This window comes from Oncorhynchus mykiss, chromosome 16 (assembly GCF_057628025.1).
Source record: "Oncorhynchus mykiss isolate SJ-2025 chromosome 16, ASM5762802v1, whole genome shotgun sequence".
In the NCBI taxonomy this organism is placed as follows: Eukaryota; Metazoa; Chordata; class Actinopteri; order Salmoniformes; family Salmonidae; genus Oncorhynchus; species Oncorhynchus mykiss.
The window spans coordinates 39,669,356-39,682,092 of NC_143037.1; the positions used below are offsets into that span (position 1 = coordinate 39,669,356).

Here is a 12,737-nt window from a genome sequence, read left to right on the forward strand (position 1 = left end):
GGCTATGCCTGTTGGCCCATTCACTCCTAACAAGCTTGTTTTCTTCTGTCAATGTTGTCGTGGCCGAGTGGTTAAGGCGATGGACTAGAAATCCATTAGGATCTTCCTGCACAGGTTCAAATCCTGCCGACAACGAAAATGCATTTTTTTGACCCCTCCGGAGGTTGAAGTTTAGTCGTGTTTCTTATACCAATCGCATCCTCTCAGATCTCCGCAAGTACATAGGGATTAGTTGTCCATTTGGGATAGGACTGCAGGCCATCTGTCCCACTTCACACCTTTACACACCTGGTTATCCAGCCTTCTAGCTCTATAGGCCACAGTAGCATAGGTTACAGGTTTGTAGTCAAGCCACAGATTTCAGGTGAGATCCCATGATACACTCAACAATACAACAACACGATTCTCATGAATAACCATGAAGCCATTTGCTAAGATTTCCCCCATTTTGACATGTGGAAACCTGTTGTCACTCTTACCCTGACGGGAAGCTCCAGACACTTTTTTGGTCCTAACTGAGGCATTTTTAAATTCATGTCAAATTGGCCATATTCTGAAGACACTCTTAGGCTGCAGGGTAATCGAACTGGCCACATCTAAAGTCAAGCCACAGGTAACAGGTGAGAAACCTTGTTAAACCCTAAAAGAAAAAGAAAAAACTCGATTGCATTGAAAATAACCATTAAGTCATTCAGGTCGCAGACTCCCCTATAGGCATGGTTTGAAACCCCCTCCTGACAACTTTTTAGCGCCTGCATGTCATGCACCTTTGTAAAATCCAGTTGAAAAATAAATGACTTAAGGTAACGTAAATGACACCTAGTTAATATGAGTAGTGAATAACTATCGTATTTTTAATATTCTGCAAAAACAGCTAGTTGATGAGAGGCTGAAAGAGAATTGCAAGAATCGCGCAATTTCACAGGCGGGCCCCAAACAGGCAAATAACAAAAATAATCTCGGAACGCAGAACTCGTCGGTCGTTGTCAGTGGATTGTATTGGCGGGAAGAACAAAAATATCGTCTGCAGGGTAATCGAAGTCGCCAAATCTAATGTCAAGTCACAGGTGAGCTGCCTTGTTAAACCCTAAAAATAAATAATAACACGATTGCGTTGAAATGACCCATTAAGCCATTTGTAAGGATTTCCCCCATGTGGACCTGTTGTCACTCTTACCCTGATGGTTGCTGATATTTCCAGACACTTTTTCAGTCTTATCTGAGGAATTTTATCATTTATATCAGAATGGCCATATTCTGATGCCAGTTTAGCGCTCATTCAATGGCGATTTACTACTCTTTCCCATTGAAGGCCATATTGAGGTTAACCTGTCTACGATATTGGTTCCCAATTGGTAATCAACCCTCCCACGTTCAGCTGAAACGGTGGCGCATGGAACGCAAAAATATTCTTAAAAATATTTAACCTCCACACATTAACAAGTCCAAGTCCATAGCTCAAATGAAAGATAAACACCTTGTTCATCTAGCCAGCAAGTCAGATTTCTAAAATGTTTTACGGCGAAAACATAGCACATATATATGTAAAACCACCACCAGACACAGCTCATTTGAATAGCCAAAACATGCAATCAACAAACGCAGGATTAAAAAATAAATCGTTCACTAACCTTTTGAAAATCTTCATCAGATGACAGTAATATGACATGTTACACAGTACATTTTTTTTTCTCAATAATATGCCATTTATATCCATAAATGTCCATTTACAGTGAGTTCACGTTCAGAAATTACTCAAAAATGCCCGCAGGAAATCTAGGTAGCGCGGCAAGGTAACGTAAATAGACATCATAAACTTTGACTAAATATACATGTTCTACATATAGTTAGAAAGATACACTGCTTCTTTATGCAACCGCTTTGTTAGATTTACTTTTAACGTTACAGAAATCGCACACTATTCAATATGCTGAGACGGCGCTCAGTTCCAAGCTACATTTCTACGTAATGTTGGAGTCAACAGAAACACAGATTTAAGCATAAATATTCCCTTACCTTCGATGGTCTTCGTTCAGAATGTTCTGGAAGGCTTCAGACTTACCCAATACATCGTTTGGTTTCAAGTCTTGCGTCTTTGTATTAGCTACTGCTAATAACATCAGCTGAAATGCACCCAAAACGTCCTCTGGTCCGGAAAAGTTGCGCATCAAAACTTCAAAATTACATATTATATGTCGACTAAACAGGTCAAACTAAGTGCAGAAGCAAGCTTTATGATGTTTTAGACACACAAAACAAACTTCAATTCAATCGGCCATCGTCTGCCCCTCTCTTGAGTGCTGGAACAAAGGAATGGCTGGGACCAATTCGCGCCCCTACGCACAGCCTATTTTCTCGTGGCACGCACTAATTTCACTCCCATAGGGTCAATTCTTGCGGGATTTGAACGATTCAAAGCTCTACTGAAAGAGGACATCTAGCGGAAGATATAGAAAGTCTCCCCAGAATCATAACTGGTTGGGAAGGGTGGGGGCCATGACGTCAAAGTTGCTCCAACTTTCATGGCCACAAAAACTAGTTTGGAAGAATGCCTGCCCTGTGAGTTCTGCTATACTTACAGACATAATTCCAACGGTTTTAGAATCTTTAGAGTGTTTTCTATCCAATAATAATTTTTATTTGCATATATTAGTAATTGTTGACAGATTTTTTTTTCAGTTTACTAGGGGTACCCAATCTCTCCAAAGGGGGCATATGTCTGCCATATCCTTAACAGGTTTTAAATCAATGACTGGACTTTTTAATTTGTAAAAACAAATGACTATTGAAAGTGCAAGTCAGTATCGTGCATAGTTGTTCTGGTCTCTGTGGTGATTTTAGAGCGTTGTTCATATTTCTACTTTTAACGCATACACTTTAACCCGATACCCAGTTACTGTGCTGTAGTCAGGATGGCCGAGCGGTCTAAGGCGCTGCGTTCAGGTCGCAGTCTCCCATGGAGGCATGGGTTCAAATCCCACTTCTGACAGTTTTTTAGTTCACACAGTGAAATAACAATTCATAATAAACACTCTCAAATGCAGACCCTATCTGAGGCATTTTTAAATTCATGTCAAATTGGCCATATTCTGAAGACACTCTTATAGTCTGCAGGGTAATCGAACTGGCCACATCTAAAGTCAAGCCACAGGTAACAGGTGAGAAACCTTGTTAAACCCTAAAAGAAAAAGAAAAACTCGATTGCATTGAAAATAACCATTAAGTCATTCAGGTCGCAGACTCCCCTATAGGCATGGTTTGAAACCCCCTCCTGACAACTTTTTAGCGCCTGCATGTCATGCACCTTTGTAAAATCCAGTTGAAAAATAAATGACTTAAGGTAACGTAAATGACACCTAGTTAACCTCTCTGATCTCCCAAACCCGGATCCGGTATCGTGACTACAGCCTCAAGCTCATTACCATAACGCAACGTTAACTATTCATGAAAATCGCAAATGAAATGAAATAAATATGCCATCTCGCAAGCTTAGCCTTTTGTAAACAACACTGTCATCTCAGATTTTCAAAATATGCTTCTCAACCATAGGAAAACAATCATTTGTGTAACAGTAGCTAGCAAACAAAGGATTTAGCGTTAGCATTAGCGTTAGCATCCAGCACGCAACATTTCAACAAAAACATAAAAGCCTTCAAATAAAATAATTTACCTTTGAAGAACTTCTGATGTTTTCAATGAGGATACTCTCAGTTGGATAGCAGATGCTCAGTTTTTCCAAAAAGATTCTTTGTGTATTAGAAATAGCTCCGTTTTATACATCACATTTGGCTACCAAAAGAAAACCGAAAATTCAGTCCTCAAAACGCAAACTTTTTTCCAAATTAACTCCATAATATCGACTGAAAACATGGCAAACGTTGTTTAGAATCAATCATCAAGGTGTTTTTCACATATCTCTTCATTGATACATCGTTCTTGGACACATGCTTTCTCCCCTGAATCAAATGGTAAAGTACAAGCAGCTGGCAATTGCGCACCGAATTCCACGCAGGACACCAGGCGGACACTTGGAAAATGTAGTCTCTTATGGTCAATCTTCCAATGATATGCCTACAAATACGTCACAATGCTAATAAGACCTTGGGCGAACGACAGAAAGTGTAGGCTCATTCCTTGCGCAATCACAGCCATATAAGGAGACAATGGAAAACAGAGCTTCAGAAATTCTGCTAATTCCTGGTTGATGCATCATCTTGGTTTCGCCTGTAGAATGAGTTCTGGGGCACTTACAGACAAAATCTTTGCAGATTCTGAAACTTCAGAGTGTTTTCTTTCCAAAACTGTCAAGAATATGCATAGTCGAGCATCTTTTCGTGACAAAATATCGCGCTTAAAACGGGAACGTTTTTTATCCAAAAATGAAATAGCGCCCCTAGAGATCTAACAGGCTAATAACATCAGCTGAAATGCACCCAAAACGTCCTCTGGTCCGGAAAAGTTGCGCATCAAAACTTCAAAATTACATATTATATGTCGACTAAACAGGTCAAACTAAGTGCAGAAGCAAGCTTTATGATGTTTTAGACACACAAAACAAACTTCAATTCAATCGGCCATCGTCTGCCCCTCTCTTGAGTGCTGGAACAAAGGAATGGCTGGGACCAATTCGCGCCCCTACGCACAGCCTATTTTCTCGTGGCACGCACTAATTTCACTCCCATAGGGTCAATTCTCGCGGGATTTGAACGATTCAAAGCTCTACTGAAAGATGACATCTAGCGGAAGAGATAGAAAGTCTCCCCAGAATCATAACTGGTTGGGAAGGGTGGGGGCCATGACGTCAAAGTTGCTCCAACTTTCATGGCCACAAAAACTAGTTTGGAAGAATGCCTGCCCTGTGAGTTCTACTATACTTACAGACATAATTCCAACGGTTATAGAATCTTTAGAGTGTTTTCTATCCAATAATAATTTTTATTTGCATATATTAGCAATTGTTGACAGATTTTTTTTTCAGTTTACTAGGGGTACCCAATCTCTCCAAAGGGGGCATATGTCTGCCATATCCTAAACAGGTTTTAAATCAATGACTGGACTTTTTAATTTGTAAAAACAAATGACTATTGAAAGTGCAAGTCAGTATCGTGCATAGTTGTTCTGGTCTCTGTGGTGATTTTAGAGCGTTGTTCATATTTCTACTTTTAACGCATACACTTTAACCCGATACCCAGTTACTGTGCTGTAGTCAGGATGGCCGAGTGGTCTAAGGCGCTGCGTTCAGGTCGCAGTCTCCCATGGAGGCGTGGGTTCAAATCCCACTTCTGACAGTTTTTTAGTTCACACAGTGAAATAACAATTCATAATAAACACTCTCAAATGCAGACCCTATCTGAGGCATTTTTAAATTCATGTCAAATTGGCCATATTCTGAAGACACTCTTATAGTCTGCAGGGTAATCGAACTGGCCACATCTAAAGTCAAGCCACAGGTAACAGGTGAGAAACCTTGTTAAACCCTAAAATAAAAATAAAAAACTTGATTGCATTGAAAATAACCATTAAGTCATTCAGGTCGCAGACTCCCCTATAGGCATGGTTGGAAACCCCCTCCTGACAACTTTTTAGCGCCTGCATGTCATGCACCTTTGTAAAATCCAGTTGAAAAATAAATGACTTAAGGTAACGTAAATGACACCTAGTTAATATGAGTAGTGAATAACTATCCTATTTTTAATATTCTGCAAAAACAGCTAGTTGATGAGAGGCTGAAAGAGAATTGCAAGAATCGCGCAATTTCACAGGCGGGCCCCAAACAGGCAAATAACAAAAATGATCTCGGAACGCAGAACTCGTCGGTCGTTGTCAGTGGATTGTATTGGCGGGAAGAACAAGAATATCGTCTGCAGGGTAATCGAAGTCGCCGCATCTAATGTCAAGTCACAGGTGAGCTGCCTTGTTAAACCCTAAAAATAAATAATAACACGATTGCGTTGAAATGACCCATTAAGCCATTTGTAAGGATTTCCCCCATGTGGACCTGTTGTCACTCTTACCCTGATGGTTGCTGATATTTCCAGACACTTTTTCAGTCTTATCTGAGGAATTTTATCATTTATATCAGAATGGCCATATTCTGATGCCAGTTTAGCGCTCATTCAATGGCGATTTACTACTCTTTCCCATTGAAGGCCATATTGAGGTTAAATCAATGACTGGACTTTTTAATTTATAAAAACAAATGACTATTGAAAGTGCAAGTCAGTATCGTGCATAGTTGTTCTGGTCTCTGTGGTGATTTTAGAGCTTTGTTCATACTTCTACTTTTACCGCATACACTTTAAACCGATACCCAGTTACTGTGCTGTAGTCAGGATGGCCGAGCGGTCTAAGGCGCTGCGTTCAGGTCGCAGTCTCCCATGGAGGCGTGGGTTCAAATCCCACTTCTGACAGTTTCTTAGTGCCTCTCAGGAGTCATGCTGCTCAGCAGTAATAATAAGAATGATGAAATAACAACTTCACACAGTGAAATAACAATTCATAATAAACACTCTCAAATGCAGACCTTCTGGAGCTGAGCAAAGATCAAGGTTAAATAAGAAAACAGCTGGACTTAATAACAAATGAATGAGGGGAACATTTTGTGTTATTGCATTATAATGCATTATCTTTCAGTTGTTAAATTTCACTTTCTGTAGGCTATGCCTGTTGGCCCATTCACTCCTAACAAGCCTGTATTCTTCTGTCAACGTTGTCGTGGCCGAGTGGTTAAGGCGATGGACTAGAAATCCATTAGGATCTTCCTGCGCAGGTTCAAATCCTGCCGACAACGAAAATGCTTTTTTTTGACCCCTCCGGAGGTTGAAGTTTAGTCGTGTTTCTTATACCAATCGCATCCTCTCAGATCTCCGCAAGTACATAGGGATTAGTTGTCCATTTGGGATAGGACTGCAGGCCATCTATCCCACTTCACACCTTTACACACCTGGTTATCCAGCCTTCTAGCTCTATAGGCCACAGTAGCATAGGTTACAGGTTTGTAGTCAAGCCACAGATTTCAGGTGAGATCCCATGATACACTCAACAATACAACAACACGATTCTCATGAATAACCATGAAGCCATTTGCTAAGATTTCCCCCATTTTGACATGTGGAAACCTGTTGTCACTCTTACCCTGACGGGAAGCTCCGGACACTTTTTTGGTCCTATCTGAGGCATTTTTAAATTCATGTCAAATTGGCCATATTCTGAAGACACTCTTAGGCTGCAGGGTAATCGAACTGGCCACATCTAAAGTCAAGCCACAGGTAACAGGTGAAAAACCTTGTTAAACCCTAAAAGAAAAAGAAAAAACTCGATTGCATTGAAAATAACCATTAAGTCATTCAGGTCGCAGACTCCCCTATAGGCATGGTTTGAAACCCCCTCCTGACAATTTTTTAGCGCCTGCATGTCATGCACCTTTGTAAAATCCAGTTTGAAAAATAAATGACTTAAGGTAACGTAAATGACACCTAGTTAATATGAGTAGTGAATAACTATCATATTTTTAATATTCTGCAAAAACAGCTAGTTGATGAGAGGCTGAAAGAGAATTGCAAGAATCGCGCAATTTCACAGGCGGGCCCCAAACAGGCAAATAACAAAAATAATCTCGGAACGCAGAACTCGTCGGTCGTTGTCAGTGGATTGTATTGGCGGGAAGAACAAAAATATCGTCTGCAGGGTAATCGAAGTCGCCGCATCTAATGTCAAGTCACAGGTGAGCTGCCTTGTTAAACCCTAAAAATAAATAATAACACGATTGCGTTGAAATGACCCATTAAGCCATTTGTAAGGATTTCCCCCATGTGGACCTGTTGTCACTCTTACCCTGATGGTTGCTGATATTTCCAGACACTTTTTCAGTCTTATCTGAGGAATTTTATCATTTATATCAGAATGGCCATATTCTGATGCCAGTTTAGCGCTCATTCAATGGCGATTTACTACTCTTTCCCATTGAAGGCCATATTGAGGTTAACCTGTCTACGATATTGGTTCCCAATTGGGAATCAACCCTCCCACGTTCAGCTGAAACGGTGGCGCATGGAACGCAAAAATATTCTTACAAATATTTAACCTCCACACATTAACAAGTCCAAGTCCATAGCTCAAATGAAAGATAAACACCTTGTTCATCTAGCCAGCAAGTCAGATTTCTAAAATGTTTTACGGCGAAAACATAGCACATATATATGTAAAACCACCACCAGACACAGCTCATTTGAATAGCCAAAACATGCAATCAACAAACGCAGGATTAAAAAATAAATCGTTCACTAACCTTTTGAAAATCTTCATCAGATGACAGTAATATGACATGTTACACAGTACATTTTTTTTTTCAATAATATGCCATTTATATCCATAAATGTCCATTTACAGTGAGTTCACGTTCAGAAATTACTCAAAAATGCCCGCAGGAAATCTAGGTAGCGCGGCAAGGTAACGTAAATAGACATCATAAACTTTGACTAAATATACATGTTCTACATATAGTTAGAAAGATACACTGCTTCTTTATGCAACCGCTTTGTTAGATTTACTTTTAACGTTACAGAAATCGCACACTATTCAATATGCTGAGACGGCGCTCAGTTCCAAGCTACATTTCTACGTAATGTTGGAGTCAACAGAAACACAGATTTAAGCATAAATATTCCCTTACCTTCGATGGTCTTCGTTCAGAATGTTCTGGAAGGCTTCAGACTTACCCAATACATCGTTTGGTTTCAAGTCTTGCGTCTTTGTATTAGCTACTGCTAATAACATCAGCTGAAATGCACCCAAAACGTCCTCTGGTCCGGAAAAGTTGCGCATCAAAACTTCAAAATTACATATTATATGTCGACTAAACAGGTCAAACTAAGTGCAGAAGCAAGCTTTATGATGTTTTAGACACACAAAACAAACTTCAATTCAATCGGCCATCGTCTGCCCCTCTCTTGAGTGCTGGAACAAAGGAATGGCTGGGACCAATTCGCGCCCCTACGCACAGCCTATTTTCTCGTGGCACGCACTAATTTCACTCCCATAGGGTCAATTCTCGCGGGATTTGAACGATTCACAGCTCTACTCAAAGAGGACATCTAGCGGAAGAGATAGAACGTCTCCCCAGAATCATAACTGGTTGGGAAGGGTGGGGGCCATGACGTCAAAGTTGCTCCAACTTTCATGGCCACAAAAACTAGTTTGGAAGAATGCCTGCCCTGTGAGTTCTACTATACTTACAGACATAATTCCAACGGTTATAGAATCTTTAGAGTGTTTTCTATCCAATAATAATTTTTATTTGCATATATTAGCAATTGTTGACAGATTTTTTTTTCAGTTTACTAGGGGTACCCAATCTCTCCAAAGGGGGCATATGTCTGCCATATCCTAAACAGGTTTTAAATCAATGACTGGACTTTTTAATTTGTAAAAACAAATGACTATTGAAAGTGCAAGTCAGTATCGTGCATAGTTGTTCTGGTCTCTGTGGTGATTTTAGAGCGTTGTTCATATTTCTACTTTTAACGCATACACTTTAACCCGATACCCAGTTACTGTGCTGTAGTCAGGATGGCCGAGTGGTCTAAGGCGCTGCGTTCAGGTCGCAGTCTCCCATGGAGGCGTGGGTTCAAATCCCACTTCTGACAGTTTTTTAGTTCACACAGTGAAATAACAATTCATAATAAACACTCTCAAATGCAGACCCTATCTGAGGCATTTTTAAATTCATGTCAAATTGGCCATATTCTGAAGACACTCTTATAGTCTGCAGGGTAATCGAACTGGCCACATCTAAAGTCAAGCCACAGGTAACAGGTGAGAAACCTTGTTAAACCCTAAAATAAAAATAAAAAACTTGATTGCATTGAAAATAACCATTAAGTCATTCAGGTCGCAGACTCCCCTATAGGCATGGTTGGAAACCCCCTCCTGACAACTTTTTAGCGCCTGCATGTCATGCACCTTTGTAAAATCCAGTTGAAAAATAAATGACTTAAGGTAACGTAAATGACACCTAGTTAATATGAGTAGTGAATAACTATCCTATTTTTAATATTCTGCAAAAACAGCTAGTTGATGAGAGGCTGAAAGAGAATTGCAAGAATCGCGCAATTTCACAGGCGGGCCCCAAACAGGCAAATAACAAAAATGATCTCGGAACGCAGAACTCGTCGGTCGTTGTCAGTGGATTGTATTGGCGGGAAGAACAAGAATATCGTCTGCAGGGTAATCGAAGTCGCCGCATCTAATGTCAAGTCACAGGTGAGCTGCCTTGTTAAACCCTAAAAATAAATAATAACACGATTGCGTTGAAATGACCCATTAAGCCATTTGTAAGGATTTCCCCCATGTGGACCTGTTGTCACTCTTACCCTGATGGTTGCTGATATTTCCAGACACTTTTTCAGTCTTATCTGAGGAATTTTATCATTTATATCAGAATGGCCATATTCTGATGCCAGTTTAGCGCTCATTCAATGGCGATTTACTACTCTTTCCCATTGAAGGCCATATTGAGGTTAAATCAATGACTGGACTTTTTAATTTATAAAAACAAATGACTATTGAAAGTGCAAGTCAGTATCGTGCATAGTTGTTCTGGTCTCTGTGGTGATTTTAGAGCTTTGTTCATACTTCTACTTTTACCGCATACACTTTAAACCGATACCCAGTTACTGTGCTGTAGTCAGGATGGCCGAGCGGTCTAAGGCGCTGCGTTCAGGTCGCAGTCTCCCATGGAGGCGTGGGTTCAAATCCCACTTCTGACAGTTTCTTAGTGCCTCTCAGGAGTCATGCTGCTCAGCAGTAATAATAAGAATGATGAAATAACAACTTCACACAGTGAAATAACAATTCATAATAAACACTCTCAAATGCAGACCTTCTGGAGCTGAGCAAAGATCAAGGTTAAATAAGAAAACAGCTGGACTTAATAACAAATGAATGAGGGGAACATTTTGTGTTATTGCATTATAATGCATTATCTTTCAGTTGTTAAATTTCACTTTCTGTAGGCTATGCCTGTTGGCCCATTCACTCCTAACAAGCCTGTATTCTTCTGTCAACGTTGTCGTGGCCGAGTGGTTAAGGCGATGGACTAGAAATCCATTAGGATCTTCCTGCGCAGGTTCAAATCCTGCCGACAACGAAAATGCTTTTTTTTGACCCCTCCGGAGGTTGAAGTTTAGTCGTGTTTCTTATACCAATCGCATCCTCTCAGATCTCCGCAAGTACATAGGGATTAGTTGTCCATTTGGGATAGGACTGCAGGCCATCTATCCCACTTCACACCTTTACACACCTGGTTATCCAGCCTTCTAGCTCTATAGGCCACAGTAGCATAGGTTACAGGTTTGTAGTCAAGCCACAGATTTCAGGTGAGATCCCATGATACACTCAACAATACAACAACACGATTCTCATGAATAACCATGAAGCCATTTGCTAAGATTTCCCCCATTTTGACATGTGGAAACCTGTTGTCACTCTTACCCTGACGGGAAGCTCCGGACACTTTTTTGGTCCTATCTGAGGCATTTTTAAATTCATGTCAAATTGGCCATATTCTGAAGACACTCTTAGGCTGCAGGGTAATCGAACTGGCCACATCTAAAGTCAAGCCACAGGTAACAGGTGAAAAACCTTGTTAAACCCTAAAAGAAAAAGAAAAAACTCGATTGCATTGAAAATAACCATTAAGTCATTCAGGTCGCAGACTCCCCTATAGGCATGGTTTGAAACCCCCTCCTGACAATTTTTTAGCGCCTGCATGTCATGCACCTTTGTAAAATCCAGTTTGAAAAATAAATGACTTAAGGTAACGTAAATGACACCTAGTTAATATGAGTAGTGAATAACTATCATATTTTTAATATTCTGCAAAAACAGCTAGTTGATGAGAGGCTGAAAGAGAATTGCAAGAATCGCGCAATTTCACAGGCGGGCCCCAAACAGGCAAATAACAAAAATAATCTCGGAACGCAGAACTCGTCGGTCGTTGTCAGTGGATTGTATTGGCGGGAAGAACAAAAATATCGTCTGCAGGGTAATCGAAGTCGCCGCATCTAATGTCAAGTCACAGGTGAGCTGCCTTGTTAAACCCTAAAAATAAATAATAACACGATTGCGTTGAAATGACCCATTAAGCCATTTGTAAGGATTTCCCCCATGTGGACCTGTTGTCACTCTTACCCTGATGGTTGCTGATATTTCCAGACACTTTTTCAGTCTTATCTGAGGAATTTTATCATTTATATCAGAATGGCCATATTCTGATGCCAGTTTAGCGCTCATTCAATGGCGATTTACTACTCTTTCCCATTGAAGGCCATATTGAGGTTAACCTGTCTACGATATTGGTTCCCAATTGGGAATCAACCCTCCCACGTTCAGCTGAAACGGTGGCGCATGGAACGCAAAAATATTCTTACAAATATTTAACCTCCACACATTAACAAGTCCAAGTCCATAGCTCAAATGAAAGATAAACACCTTGTTCATCTAGCCAGCAAGTCAGATTTCTAAAATGTTTTACGGCGAAAACATAGCACATATATATGTAAAACCACCACCAGACACAGCTCATTTGAATAGCCAAAACATGCAATCAACAAACGCAGGATTAAAAAATAAATCGTTCACTAACCTTTTGAAAATCTTCATCAGATGACAGTAATATGACATGTTACACAGTACATTTTTTTTTTCAATAATATGCCATTTATATCCATAAATGTCCA

At 40.2% G+C, this 12,737-nt stretch overlaps 4 non-coding genes across 4 annotated transcripts; all 4 read left to right on the top strand.

Annotated features, from left to right (window-relative positions):
* The first annotated feature begins 5,205 nt into the window (after positions 1-5,205).
* Positions 5,206-5,288, top strand: trnal-cag (transfer RNA leucine (anticodon CAG)). Its single transcript has one exon. It is a non-coding gene; the product is annotated as a tRNA-Leu (tRNA).
* Positions 5,289-6,327: 1,039 nt separating this feature from the next.
* Positions 6,328-6,410, top strand: trnal-cag (transfer RNA leucine (anticodon CAG)). The gene has a single exon. It is a non-coding gene; the product is annotated as a tRNA-Leu (tRNA).
* Positions 6,411-9,561: 3,151 nt separating this feature from the next.
* On the top strand, positions 9,562-9,644 carry trnal-cag (transfer RNA leucine (anticodon CAG)). Its single transcript has one exon. It is a non-coding gene; the product is annotated as a tRNA-Leu (tRNA).
* A 1,039-nt stretch (positions 9,645-10,683) lies between these two features.
* On the top strand, positions 10,684-10,766 carry trnal-cag (transfer RNA leucine (anticodon CAG)). Its single transcript has one exon. It is a non-coding gene; the product is annotated as a tRNA-Leu (tRNA).
* The last annotated feature ends 1,971 nt before the right edge of the window (positions 10,767-12,737 follow it).